General features: G+C 33.3%; 1 long non-coding RNA gene across 1 annotated transcript; it reads left to right on the top strand.

Moving 5' to 3' along the window:
* Window positions 1-3616: 3616 nt before the first annotated feature.
* LOC143248319 (uncharacterized) lies at window positions 3617-12387 on the top strand. The gene is made up of 2 exons (XR_013026902.1): window positions 3617-3708; window positions 12210-12387. It is a non-coding gene; the product is annotated as an uncharacterized LOC143248319 (long non-coding RNA).
* The last annotated feature ends 2180 nt before the right edge of the window (window positions 12388-14567 follow it).

The raw sequence follows: 14567 nt of genomic DNA, 5'->3' as shown, positions 1-14567 counted from the left end.
GTTCATAAAACCTAAACTTTTGTATCGAAATGCTTTTTAAATGCATGTTTAATACAAAAACAGTTACGTTAATTGTAAAAGAAAACCTTGAAAGACTTTTTCAGACACATTCGAGATGTTTCATGTTTTGTTTGTGTTGTTTTGAGACTTAAGTAAGCATAGATAAAAATATGTGTAACACAAAAGGAGAAAAATAAAATAAAAGTAAAACAATGTTGAGCAAAACAACAATTTTTTTTGTAGGTTTTAGTGACGAATTAATTACTTGATACAACGCAAAGATTTGTATTAATATAATTCTCATAATACGATCTTTATTTTCTGGTAACTTGGGCAAAACGGTCTGGAATGGAGTTCCGCTTCTTAAGGGTTTAAGATATCAGTGTATCCAGAATTCTGATTGGATTACACTGTATTTCGTTTGGCTACTACAATATGGGTCAGAAATGTGATCATATCTCTTTCAAATCCAAACAATACTGGTACCGTAGTTTGATAGATTATAATTATATTAATTATTTGCCTCCCACCTTTCTTTATAGTGAAATACAATTTTGATTTGTTCTTCTCTTTCTCTTTCATTATTGTGAAGTACAGTGTTAATTTGTGTGTGGTGAAGTATAGTGTTGATTTGTTTATCTCTTTCTCTTGTTTTATTGTGAAGTACAGTGTTTATGTGTTGTTCTATTTATTTTGTTTTATACGAATATACACTTATTTATACACGTGTATATATCATATATTACATAGCTATGTAATAAATGAATTAGTCTTTTCAAGGTGAGAATGTTAAGACTAATGTCTTAGGCCCGGCATGTCCAAGCGTCTTAAGGCGTGCGACTCGTAATCTGAGGGTCGCGGGGCCGCATCCGCGTCGCGCCAAACATGCTAGCCCTCCCAGCCGTGGGGGCGTTATAATGTGACGCTCAATCCCACTATTCGTTGGTAAAAGAGTAGCCCAAGAGTTGGCGGTGGGTGGTGATGACTAGCTGCCTTCCCTCTAGTCTTACACTGCTAAACTAGGGACGGCTGGCACAGATAGCCCTCGAGTAGATTTGTGCGAAATTCTAAAAAAGAAACAAACTAATGTCTTAGAGAGTTAAGGGAGAGAAAGAATTTAGAATGTGTTACAACCACCAGATGAAAATCATGGATCAGAAGAGAAATTCTACCATATGATTAATAATTTAAAAATTAATGACATTGCATTGTCATTATTATGTCGAAATTATTTCTTGCTATGACACATAAAGGGCTAGAACTTTATTAAGTTTAATAAAGTTAAAGTTAAAGAATTTCATATGACTATGTCACAAAAATCTACAGTAAAATTGTTGTAACAATGTCTTAAATCATTAAGATGTTTAGAGTGTATGTTCTGATCAAATGTTACAAAACAGAACCATAAAAGCATCCCCAGACAGCACTGATAGAAGGTGGAAACCACAGATGGAAAGAACATCTTTCATCGTTTGGCTATTAGTGTGTTTCAGAGATCAGGACATAGAAACATTGTATCAATCAACTCGATTTGCCAAGTGTGACTTCAAATGAAATTGAAAAAGTTCCATTGTCTCTCATCCAGTTGTTCCAATGTCAAATTCAGGGTAATCCAAAGCCCAAAACAAACCGACACTTTCCAGACTTTAAGATGGGTACATCTAATGTAGAATCCCAGTTAAAAAAACATGATTTAGTTTGAATGGTGACTTGATTCTTCAATAGATAAGCTCTCACAGCTCACTTACAAGCACCTCTTCAGACTCCAGATTCTGTTCCTAGACTTAGTAAAGAGTATGAAAAAAATGAAGCCCAAAGTCAACAGCCAAGTAATGCACAAGGAATTTAATTTTGGTGGAATTACCATTACCAGTGAAAGCTAGCAACAGCATACCACTTACATGCATTGGTGTAGACCAGGGTGGGCAACCTATTTTTCATAGTGGCCACAAATGTGGCTAATGAAAACAACATTGGCCACACTATTCACAAAAAAATTGAAAGATGTTAGTTGAATCAAAATAATTACATTTCAACTAATCTTCGACGTGAAAATTGATGGGCGTTTTCGTCAACAAATTTCGTGAAATTTAGCTTAATATCTATGCTCAATTGAGCATCTTAGCTCTGCCTCTAAATTTGTGTCAGTAAGTTGAGATCTGTATCTAAGTTGGAGAAAATCTAGTGCAAGAAATATTGACTCACACATCCATGTAGATCCAAACATGCAAAATAATTTTAAAATTGCTATTTTTAAATTTGAAACTTTCATTTATCAGAATAGTGAGCCACATCTCTCTAATAGTACATCCTGTTCTACACTTTTCAAATCCACACTTATCCAAAGAAAAAAAAGACGTAATTTCCTTACTTAAATTTCCTCAGTCAAACTGAAATGGATCATAGAAAAATTTAAATATCAATTTCAAATTTTTAAATTTGAAGAAACATGATTCAAATTTTTGAGACAGATTTTTGATCCAGTTTACATAAGGATTATTTTTAGCATCAGAGAAATCATAGTCCTTACTATTTTCCAGAAAACTATTTAACTTTGCAAAATGTGTCAAATCATTAATTTGTAATTGTTCCGCAAGGAGGTTTACTTTTAACTGAAATTCATGAATAGACTGTAATTGCTCGCTTACAATTTTATCCCTTCCCTGAAGCTGTGTATTCAAATGATTCAAGTGAGCGATCATTTCGCACAGAAAGTGCAAATCACACTGCCGTGACAGAGTTCCAATTTCTGGAAGATTTTCAATCTTGCCTTTTTCAACAAGATCTTCTTTTATTTGAGGAAACAAGGCAGTAAATCGTGCCGAGACTTTTCCTCTACTTAACCATCTTACATTTGAAAAAGAAGTACACATCAAAAGTACAGTGACTGCTTTTCTTCAAAGACTTAATAAACTGTCGATTGTTGAGAGAGCTTCTATTCAAATACAATTCACAATTTTTACAACAATGTTCATCAAAATTTTCAGTTTATCACTTTTAGACATCTGAACTACTTTATAGCAAACTAATGTAACTGGTTCTATCGATGATAAAAATCTTTTTAGGTCTTCCTTTTGTTTACGAAGTTGTGCTTTCAGGTGGACCCGGCATGGCCAAGCGTGTTAAGGCGTGCGACTCGTCATCTGAGGGTCGCGGGTTCGCATCCCCGTCGCGCCAAACATGCTCGCCATTTCAGCCGTGGGGGCGTTATAATGGTATGGACAATCCCACTATTCGTTGGTAAAAGAGTAGCCCAAGAGTTGGCAGTGGGTGGTGATGACTAGCTGCCTTCCTTCTAGTCTTACACTACTAAATTAGGAACGGCTAGCACAGATTGTCCTTGAGTAGCTTTGTGCGAAATTCAAAAACAAACAAACAAAGCTTTCAGATGGCTAATTTCATCCATACGATTTTTACTATCAACTGGAAATTTCACATAAAATTCGTTGTGAAAATTGTTAAATTGTTGCTTGAGGTTGTATCCTTTGTTATTCTGAAAATCTTTTGTTAGACAAAAGACACATGGATTTGTTATTTGCTTCAATCACTGCAAATTTCAACTCCAAACTTTCATTAAATTCTCGTTTCACGTTTTTCCAGTCACGCGCCATTCTCTTTTCAACAGTAATGTCAGAATCATTTACATTGTCCAGTGTGCAGAATGAACAATTATCAGTTTTTAACTTTAAGACAAAACCTGTACAAAATGTGAGTAGTGGTTGTAGTAGACCCACAAATGACCCAGAATTTTATTTTAAGTCCACCTAGTAACTACATTTACTATTTTGTTTGATTGATAATCAAAATTTTGAAGAAATTTGTTGAAAAGTCATTTCCCTGTGGATGAAGGCAATTCTTTTCTGTATTAAGTAGTTGTTTTTGTTGTATGTCTTGGTTTATATGTAATCAAATACAAGTTCAAGTTGAGAGTATGTTCAAATGAACTTTGAGTAGCTGTTAGTAAAATATATTAACTTGGAAAAATCCAATAACTATGAAAAAGTTTATGATTTGTAAATAACTATATTTACTCGTTTTTATTGAAAACCGACAATGCAAATCATATGCTTTCTTTGATTTACGTCTTAGATTTTTTGGTACATACATTTTATAGTTATTTATACCAAATATTTAACATACTTTTCCCGTAGCAAAACATTTGTGATAATCAAATTCAAGATATTTACTGTGCATATCAAGATCCAGAATAATTCAGTCATTTTGCTTATGTTGTCACAGAACACCAGACAAACTTTCATTATTGTCATTACTTTTGCGCTAAGATGGATTTAAGAATATTCTGAAATATATGTAGTTACTTCGGAAAGTACCCAGAGTTTCTCATGCCATTAAATTGATATATTGGTTGTTTTCCCATATCCTGCCAAGTTAAAGAGGTTGTTACTAACACCAACTCTGGAGCACCCAACATAAAGCTGACTGTGAAAACAGCATGCACTTTGTAGGTTGAAACCAACAACCTTGAGTGACTGCCCCTGATTGATTTAAAGCATTTTTGAATTAAGATATTTTCTGTTATGTTACCAACATTTTCAATTGAAAACGTTTCTTTCTCTTGCAGTTATAGCAGTCACATACACAAGGATATATCATATTTTTATTATAGATAAACATAACAATTTAATTCCAATGTCATCATCATTCTGTAATTAATTTAAAAATAAATCATTATTTTTAAGTTTTTGGTTAAAAAATAATTATACAGAAAACATCTCTTACATTATTAATAGATATGAAGCTCTAAGAAAGAACTGGAAATTTTTTAGTGCTATAGAACAAAGGCATTGAAATGTTCCAGAATTAAAGAATAACATGTACAGTATGGACTACAGAACATTAACAAATGTATTATTTTTAAACATTCTATATTAGTAAAGCAGCATATGTACAATATTGTCAGATATCTAATAAACCAATCAAGACATTTGAAAAGTATTCATGTCTTTGAAGTACAAACCAATAAGCTTAATATCTGAAATGCACATATTTTATTGTTAAACTTCTTGAATTATTCAATGATATCTGTTAAACAATAGTACCAATTAGTGGATACAATTATCACTGAAGTAGAGATATTTTAAGGGGAAATCTGCACAGTGAAACAATGGTAGATGATACATTTTAAATATACATATATAAAAGTCATCAGTAATTCTGATCAGTTCTTAAAATGTTTTTCGTTTCACCATTTCATCTAACAGATTTTATACTTATAATATGAGAAAGTATTATCTAGAAATGTTTAAAGGGTATCAGATTTATCATAGTTTTTCAAGAAGTTTGCTTCTCAGTAATAAAATAATGGGATTATTGGTGCTGTACACTACAGTGTGATCAAGCTCTTCCCCAAAGCACAGTTATTATTATTGCTAATGGTATTGTATATATACATCACCTTCTGATATTGTCTAATCTCCTTCACACAAAGCTATCTTATTCCTTTTCTTCCCTCCAAGCATTTTTAAAAAAATATTTTCACAATTAGTGCACAATTTCTGAATATGTACATATCATGCAACTACTCACTACCAATAGTATTGTGCCATTTATATTGATGCAACTAGCTCCATCTGCTATTCCTGCTCAAAGTACACTTTCTTCATCAGCATGCCATTTTTTGAACATGAATTTTCTCACCCACAGTAACAGTTTAAGAACTTGCTGATTTACTGTTTCATTTTCTTTCAACAGTTTCATCTTACCTTTCTTCCATTCACTTGTAAGATGAAATTTAGATCAATGTATTGACTAATTAGATACTTGTTATAATACCTACGTTACTGTGCTTTCTGGTACGACTTCCTTGAAATTGGTTTTGATTTTATCTACAGAGGAGGGACGGATGTTAATTCATAGGACATTAGATTCGTATACACAGCCAGCAATTTATTTTTTGTTTCAACATGACAGTGTTCTAAGAAACAATGGAATCAATGAAAAGTAAATTTGGAGACTTTTCTTCAACTCTTCTACCAGTTGTTACATGGCCATATCATTAACTTTTGTGTGTACTTTACATATTATTACTGTTAGTAACATCTAATCCTTTGTTCTGAGTGATATTTGTCACTGTTAACTATGTGTCTTATGATCCTAATTTTCATCAGTATAGGACTTAATTATGTGCTATTTGTTGTCGTAGTTAATTAGATGTGTAGTAAGTTAGATATGAATTATTAATGTATTTTATAGGTAATCTAAGTCAGTTTGCACATTCTTTATGAACTAGATATATTTAGATGGTTTATCCATGAGATATTTATCAGACTTTGTTAATTGGATATATTTCAATAATTTACACATTACAAATCACTATTAATAGTAATATTGCATTCATTATTCTATCTGATTATTTTTCATCATTGTTGACTATATACCTTATCATCCTAATTTTCATCAGTGAGATATAAAATCTTTTGATTTCTTATGCATTTATTTGTTTCCCATTTGTGGGGTTGAGTCTTCTCACATTTTTTCATCTATGCTTTCCTTTCAGCATTCTTAAGTCTTCACCAATACTATAAGAATCCCACTCTGTGTAGGGCATCGACTGGTATGGTATACATTTTATAAAACTTTATAGGGACAAAAGGAGGTCATTAGCTCATCATGGATGTCTCTTCCAACTTCCAAATATAACTACTCCTTACTACTCATGTATTCATCCAATCTTTTCTCAGTTAAATTTTCTGCCTCCATCACCCTTGAAGGCAGCAAATTTCAAAAAACCAAATTTGTTTGAAAGGTAATACTGTCTAAATTGCAAAAGATTCCTACTCTACCATAGTTTGAATTTTTGACCCCTCATCCTACTGTTTTTACTGCTAGACACAAATGTTTGAAGAATCAATATTATCAATACCATTAATAATGTTAAATACTTTAACCAAATTCTATTTGACCCTTCTCCTCTCCAGAGAAAACAAATTTAGAGATTTTTAGCTTGTCCTCATAGAACAATCCAACCATCCCAGATATTGTGTTAGTGTTTCTTCTCCAAATCTTCTCTATCAGTTCAATGTTCTTGAGGAAGAGATACCAAAACTGTACACTGTACTCTAAATCTGACTTTGCAAGTGATCTCTACAATGAAACAGTAATATCCTTTGTCTTGTATTCAATATTTTTATATTTCTTCTCAAAATACTATTAGTCCTATTACTATCTCCCATACTCTGTTTAGATTACTTAAGTGATATTTCTATCACAACATGAAGACCTTTGTCTTCAGCCACAGTATTTGATATTTTCCTATTCAAATTGTATACAAATGATCTAAATCTCCCTGTAAGTCTACAGCATCTCTGATACAGTTATCCACTCCATCTTCAAACTTCAAAATTTTGTTAGTTATTCCAGAATCAATATCATTAATATCAGTCACAAACAGCAGAGGACCCAGTACAGAGCTCTGAGGCACACCACTTGTAACTGTGATCTAGTCAGATCTTAACTCCATTTATTACTACTTCCTGGACAATTTTCTATCTAATTTAACAACATTCCTTCCACATCCACATATTTAGTTTTTGTAACAAGTCTTTTGTGAGGCACCTTACTGAATGCTTCCCAAAATTCAAGGTAAACCAAATCCATGATATTTCCGTAATCAACATTATCAGTTAAATCCTCAAAGAATGTGACAAGATTTGTTAAACAGCATTTTCCCTCAGTGAAACTATGCTGGCTCTTTGACATTATGTTAATCTGCTTTATTTGACTCTGCAGTGCATCTTTAATCACATACTCCAAAAACTTTCCAACTACTGATGTAAGACTAACTGGCCTATAACTGACTGGAAAATGTTTATCACATACTTTAAATATTGGACTAACATTAGCCAACTGCAAGTTTTTTCGTACTCTTCCACTACTCAATGGTCAATAAAAATATTAGCTAGTTGTTCATAAATATAAACTTTAAGCTTCTAAGACAAACTCTAACATAAAAATTGTTTAGCTTAAGGATGTATCTATTTTTTTTATGTTTCCCAACTTCTGTCTCACAATTTCAGAACTTAAAATGATATCTTTTACATCAGTATTTTCCCCATACTTTAAGTGCTTTGGAAGAGGTATAACAATTTTATCTTCCTTTGTAAGGACTGAAAATATCATATACGAGGGCTGTTCAAAAAATACGCGGACTGTTTGAATTGCGCGGCTCCAGTTGGTTCCAGGGGAATCCATTTGGTGTTGCTAGGTTCGCACAGATCAGCTGATTACGACGCCATTTCCCGATTGCAGATATCTTCACTTGTGTATTAGCTACGCGGTTTTAAGTGAAGTGCGATTTTTTCGTTTAGCGGATCTCAGAATGAATGACCTGAAGGAGCAATGATTTGCTGTGAAACTTTGTGCTAAACTTGGAAAATCTGCAACTGAAACTTTTGCTATGCTTAACACGGCTTACGGTGATGTTGCTATAAAGCGTACGGCATGTTTCAAGTGGCATGAACGTTTTAAGGATGGTCGACAGTCCATTGAAGATGATGAGCGTCCTGGACGTCCTTCCACGTCAACTGACGACCCACACGTCGAAAAAATCAACACCTTGGTGCGGGCAAATCGATATCTGACTGTCAGGGAGCTTGCTGAAGAGTGTGGGATATCAGTTGGATCTTGTTACGAGATTTTGACCGAAAAATTGAAGATGCACCGCGTTGCTGCGAAATTCAGCCCTCAGAACTCGTGAGTTTTTTGCCAAACACTCGATCACTGTTCTTCCCCACCCCCCTACTCACCTGACCTTGCTCCTTGCGATTTTTTCTTGTTCCCCAAACTCAAAAGACCCTTGAAAGGAAGAAGATTTGAGACGATTCCCAAGATTAAGGCAAATGCGACGAAGGAGCTGGAGGACATTACAAAAGAAGCGTACCAGGACTGTTTCAACAAGTGGAAACACCGTTGGGATAAGTGTGTGCGTTGGGGAGGAGAGTACTCTGAAGGGGTCTCAGACCTGTAACTTCTAAATAAAGTACATTTTGTTTTATGACGTCAGTCCGCGTATTTTTTGAACAGCCCTCGTAATTGAATAAATTTACAATCTCATAATCTTCTGAGATCAGCTCTGCACTATAATTTTTAAGAGGCCCAATCCCTATCCTAACATTTGCTTATCCATCATACACCTAAAGAATTCCTTATTGTTAAACTTAATCCTCTCAGCCAACCCTCTTCAATATACAGTGTTTTGCCATTTTCACTTGTTTTTCTAAACAGCTCTCTTGATTTCAAATGGTACTCCAAGTCATTATTATTTCTAGTAAGTTTAAATTTTTTGAGCTTATTATGTTTATCCCTTATATGATCTCTTAAACTTTATCAGCTTTGTACTTTATTTTCTGTAGAGAATATGTATACTCTGTATGTGTAATACTTTCTTCCGAAGTTCTTTCCACATCTCTTCAAGATTCCCTTCCAATTTTTTAACCAAATCCAAAGAAGTCAGATCATGTTTCATATTATCAGAATTAGCTTTCCTAAAATTTGGAATCAGGATTCTATTCTTCCTCAGTTCTGTATGTGGTAAAATTCCAAACCTAATAGTGTAGTAGTTGTATCCTATTCACATTGGATGTTAATAGTTAATCTAATATATATTCGTTTCTTCTAGTTATGTCACCAATTGGTGTGTAAAAGTATTCTGAACAATTTACAAAAGCTTTTCCCTCTTACTATTAGATGCAAAATTATCCCAATCAATACCACTGAAACTAAAACCTCCTATAATAACATCTTTTTCAGCTGCCATTCTGATCTCATTATACATTATCGTTTAGACTCTGATTAGATAGTCTTAAACAAATACCAATTACAAGACTTTTCATTGATATCCATTAACACTAATCCAAGTTAAATCAACCTTATTGCTGTTATCGTTAATATGCTCTAACTCAACAGGATATAGTTTATTTCTCACACATAAAGTTACTACTCCTCCTTTTTCAATACTCTGTATCTAGTAAATAATTAGTAGTTTATTTCAACCAAATTTCCTTCGTCGAAATTGTTCAAAGCTAATCCTGAGTTTTTACAATGCTTGGAACTCATCACTTTATCTCTAATACTCCAAGCATTACAATAGGAGCAACTAGACATAAATCTCAAAACACATTCACATTTTATGCCTGTTGGATATGTTTTTCTGTCAAGTATAGCTATTTCCTGTTTTACTAATATGCTAGCCTAGTTTAAATCTACCTCTATAGTTGAGTTAATAGCCATTGCTACATGCTTTTCAGTGTAAGCACCTTTTCCAAAAATGATTAATTTACCTATTACAGTTATCCCACAAATCCAACCAACTTATTTGCTCATCCCACCATATTAATCTCTTTCTGAAATTCAATGCTCCTGGATAGTATAAGTGTATTTGTTTGCTCTGATTTACTTCATATACTACTCTATTTACGTGCTTAACTAGACGTACCTAGAACTATAACTGGTACTAGTTTAATGATGTTCTGCAACACCTGCAATAGACATGGAGTTTTTCAATAAGATCACATCACTAACCTAGTGGTATATATATATATTTGTGTGTGTGTGCGTTAAAGTATTAGATGTTAATACATTTCAAAGTATGATGGATTGTGATCATGGATTTCATGAGTAAAGCAGAAGGGGTTTTCTGTCCACACCTTCCAACCCTTTGATTGAAAAAAATAGGGTAAGTTTGCTTTTTAAAATAGGGGATCACAGACAATCATTGTACTCTCTCTGTTCTGACATTCCTCTGAACTTCCACAGCATTTCACCCTTTTTTTTACTGGAGCACTGGAGTTTTCACCAGTTCCAAGCCACTGAGTGAGGTAGACCAAGGAGCCTTCCTACTGAGTGAGTTTTGAAATTGATTTTATAATACATACTCATGATTACTGACTCAATGAAGAAAGAATTGATAGATAGAATAATAAATTAATTGCTTGGAGCAGATCCAGCCTACATGGGATCCTCTTTGTAATGCTAGAGTACAAGGGATGCCTCTATTCCCTTTAATTACAGTTACAGAAGGTTTTATTCAAGCTTCTAGAAATGAGATTGAGGGACTTTGTCCATCTTTTAATATTAACTACAGGAAGTCTACACTGTATTTTTAAAGTTGGGCAATTGCTCCATGTTCTTTTTATAATTCTAGATGCAAGATGCCTCTTACCCTATATTTATGGTTGAGTGAATTATGATTTTGCCCATAATACTGGTTACAGCTGATCATGTTTTTATGGGTGAGTCGAGATGATAGCTCTACCCCATTTTTGGTGTAGTTCATTATTCTTCTTTTTTCTTTGGTGATCTTGGAAGTTTGCCTGGTCCAAAAGCTCATTTCCTCTTTGTAATTTTGGTTGCTTGAATTTTGACACATTCTTTACTTACAATTAGGTTGTTGGGTATATATAACAAAGTCTATATGCCCTATCCACAATATTATGGTTACAGATGAGTTATAGAATGTGTCCAATTGAGGTTTATAAAGTAGATAGCTAATTTCATTTATACAAAACTGTTGCTTGTACTTACTGATCCATTTTCACTTGTGCAAACCACTTCCTTTTCTACACAACTTGGTTTGATTTCCTACTTCCTATGCAAAGAGCATACCTGTTCCAGAAGTAGTGATGTACCCCATTTGTGTGCTTCATTCATCTCAGAGCACACCCATTCATTCTGGGTTGTTACTTTCAGCTAGTTACCCTGTTGTGCACCTAAACTGGCCCTTCTATCTTTATATAGTGGACATAATACCATAACCAAAATTATTTTGCTAACACCAAAATATATTTCCCTTGGGTACTTCCCACCCATACTCCTCATGGCAAGCTTTTTCAGAACAAGCCAATTCTTGAAAGTGAGGATTGAGGAGGAATAGGTGGGGTAGCTAGCTGGTGAACAGTAGTCGCACAAAATATGCACATGTTCAGAAAAAAATGCACAAAATTGATGCATAAAATAGGTGCACTGATCGAGAAAATGTTTTTTTGGCAATGCTTAGAAGGTAAAGACTAATTGAGATAGCTTTGTATGACAGGAGGTAGGTAGCTATCAAAAATACATTTTAAGTGTAAAAAAATGTTAACATATATCTTTCAGTACACAAGATTTGTATGTGTAATTGGTTGTTGTAATATATAAGATCTTCAAGTTTCATTCACCAAGAAGTAAAAGTTTAATAAGAATTTTCTTTACAGAATATTTCTATTGAAATCTTGATGACTTTTGGGCAAACATTTGAAAGATCCTCTCAAATGGCCTTAAAAAAAACGAGTGAAAGAAAAGATCTATTCTACAGAAAAAAAACAACAAGATATGTACCAGGAGAAGTTTGAAATACCAGTCTACTAGTAAATAAAAAAATTGAAAAATTTATGATAGTTTCTTCAGAATGGCATTTTAAATTATTTAAAAATATTACCAAATAAGAAAATTGTTGTTGCCAGGTTTTGTATCTACATTAAAGATACTAATTTTTATTTTCAAAATGGCCACCATTTCCATTGAAATTGTTTTTGGGAAATATCAATTATTATTCATTTTATATAGCATAAAAACGTATTCTCTCCTTTATATGAAAATAATGGCAATACTTGGAGAATTTTATTAACTGGTGTAACAAAAACATAATGGGATGTCAGTATGATTCTGTTGTGTTCACAATGATTGATTAAGTTTAATAATAATCTAGTACAGTAGTGCTTTATTCCCATTTCAGATTGTTGTGCTCTGCATCAACAAATGTTATAAAAGTTAAAAGCAATGCACATTATTAACCGAGTGAAAAAGATTTATTAATCTGGTACATTATACAGTTGTATTAATTTTGTGGGTAAGAATTTGTTGTTTTTTTAATCATGTGGCAAGTCTTCTGTGACACGTAATCCACAGCTAGCACATCGTTTGAAAACATTGGGAAAAGTCTGTTGTATCATTGTTGCCATCCTAATTTCAGAGTATCTTGGTACAAGACAAGATATTGTTACCATATAAATTTCATTGCACGAGAACTACAGATATGTTGCAGCCAGGCTCTTGGAGTTGGTGGCATTTTTTTTTACTCCTTGGTTGCCTCTCATTTCTTTAAATAGTTCCATAACAACTCCCTTTTGCTTTTACAAATTTCTTTCTTTGCCTACATTTGCCTAGATAAACTAGCTTTTGTATGTGGATTCACTCTGCTAGAAACTAGGTTTTGATGCCAATTGTGTCGCTTTATGCTTAATTACAAAGAACACAGAATTTTCATCTATTATCAACATTTAAAATTATGATAAACAATCTGTAAACGAAAAAAATAACTTTCAAGATTATAGATGACGGAAATTTTGCTCCGATTTCATAAATAAGTTCCTGTTTAATAAATGTAAAAAAAAAAACATAATTAAAATAAACCACAGAATTTAACTTCCAAATAATGCCAATATTTAATCTTAACTTGTGAAATTGTAAGCGAATAAATTATTACTCTGATGGCAATTATACTTTCTCCATTAAAATTGTTCAAGTTTTTAAAATTCTTCAAAAATGTTTTTCAATAAAAGTACAAAACAGGATCTTCGCTTTCTTCTTGTATGTTATAGCATCCAAAATTTGTGATCAAGAAGAACACATTTTCACTTTATGCTATCTCGTTTGTTTTGGAATTTCGCACAAAGCTACTCGAGCGCTATCTGTGCTAGCCGTCTCTAATTTAGCAGTGTAAGACTAGAGGGAAGGCAGCTAGTCATCACCACCCACCGCCAACTCTTGGGCTACTCTTTTACCAACGAATAGTGAAATTGACCGTCACATTATAACGCCCCCACGGCTGGGAGGGCGAGCATATTTGGCGCGACTCGGGACCCTCAGATTACGAAGTGCACGCCTTAACGCACTAGACCATGCCGGGCCTTATGCTATCTTGTCGATCACACATCATTTTCACTATCACTAGATGGCATGTAATTAGAAGTATGTAAAAATAAGTTACTTGTCAGAATTTATTTTGCACACTAAAAATATATAAGCTTAACACCACAGATTTATTTCTATTACAAGTAAATATTTCTTGAAAAGAGTTAATTTACCTAAATATTTTAGAAAGAAAAGTGTAAAAAATACAGCTCTTCAATAATTAAGATAAAGACACAAATATTTTATTTACAAGGTTTAATAACCAAATTTGCCTTGCTCGTCTATTCAGTTTTCGACAGTGCTTACTAATGTACACCTAATTCGCTCATCTTCGTGGTTATGACTAATCGATAGCTCAGAATGCTCCCAGTGATTTTCTCAACTTCTACAGAGCATTTGCAAAAAAAAAAAAAAAACACGTTTTGTTCACGCTAGAGTTCAAGGAACAACAAAGAAATTGGTTTTCTACCAGATTCAGTAAAAAACTGAAAACGAACCAAATTCACCTAAAACAGTTGTCGTAAACAGTTTGGTTTGAATTTATAGATAACTAAATTTTCATTACTTGAGCTTAAAAACTCACTGTTCTCAAGTACTTTTTTATAATATCTTTAGCTTTGGTTTTTATTGACATAAAATGGCTTCACTTCCTGTGTACA

This window comes from Tachypleus tridentatus, chromosome 4 (genome assembly GCF_004210375.1).
Source record: "Tachypleus tridentatus isolate NWPU-2018 chromosome 4, ASM421037v1, whole genome shotgun sequence".
In the NCBI taxonomy this organism is placed as follows: Eukaryota; Metazoa; Arthropoda; class Merostomata; order Xiphosura; family Limulidae; genus Tachypleus; species Tachypleus tridentatus.
Note: the sequence above shows the minus strand (reverse complement) of the source record. Positions and strands in the feature narration are given on the sequence as shown.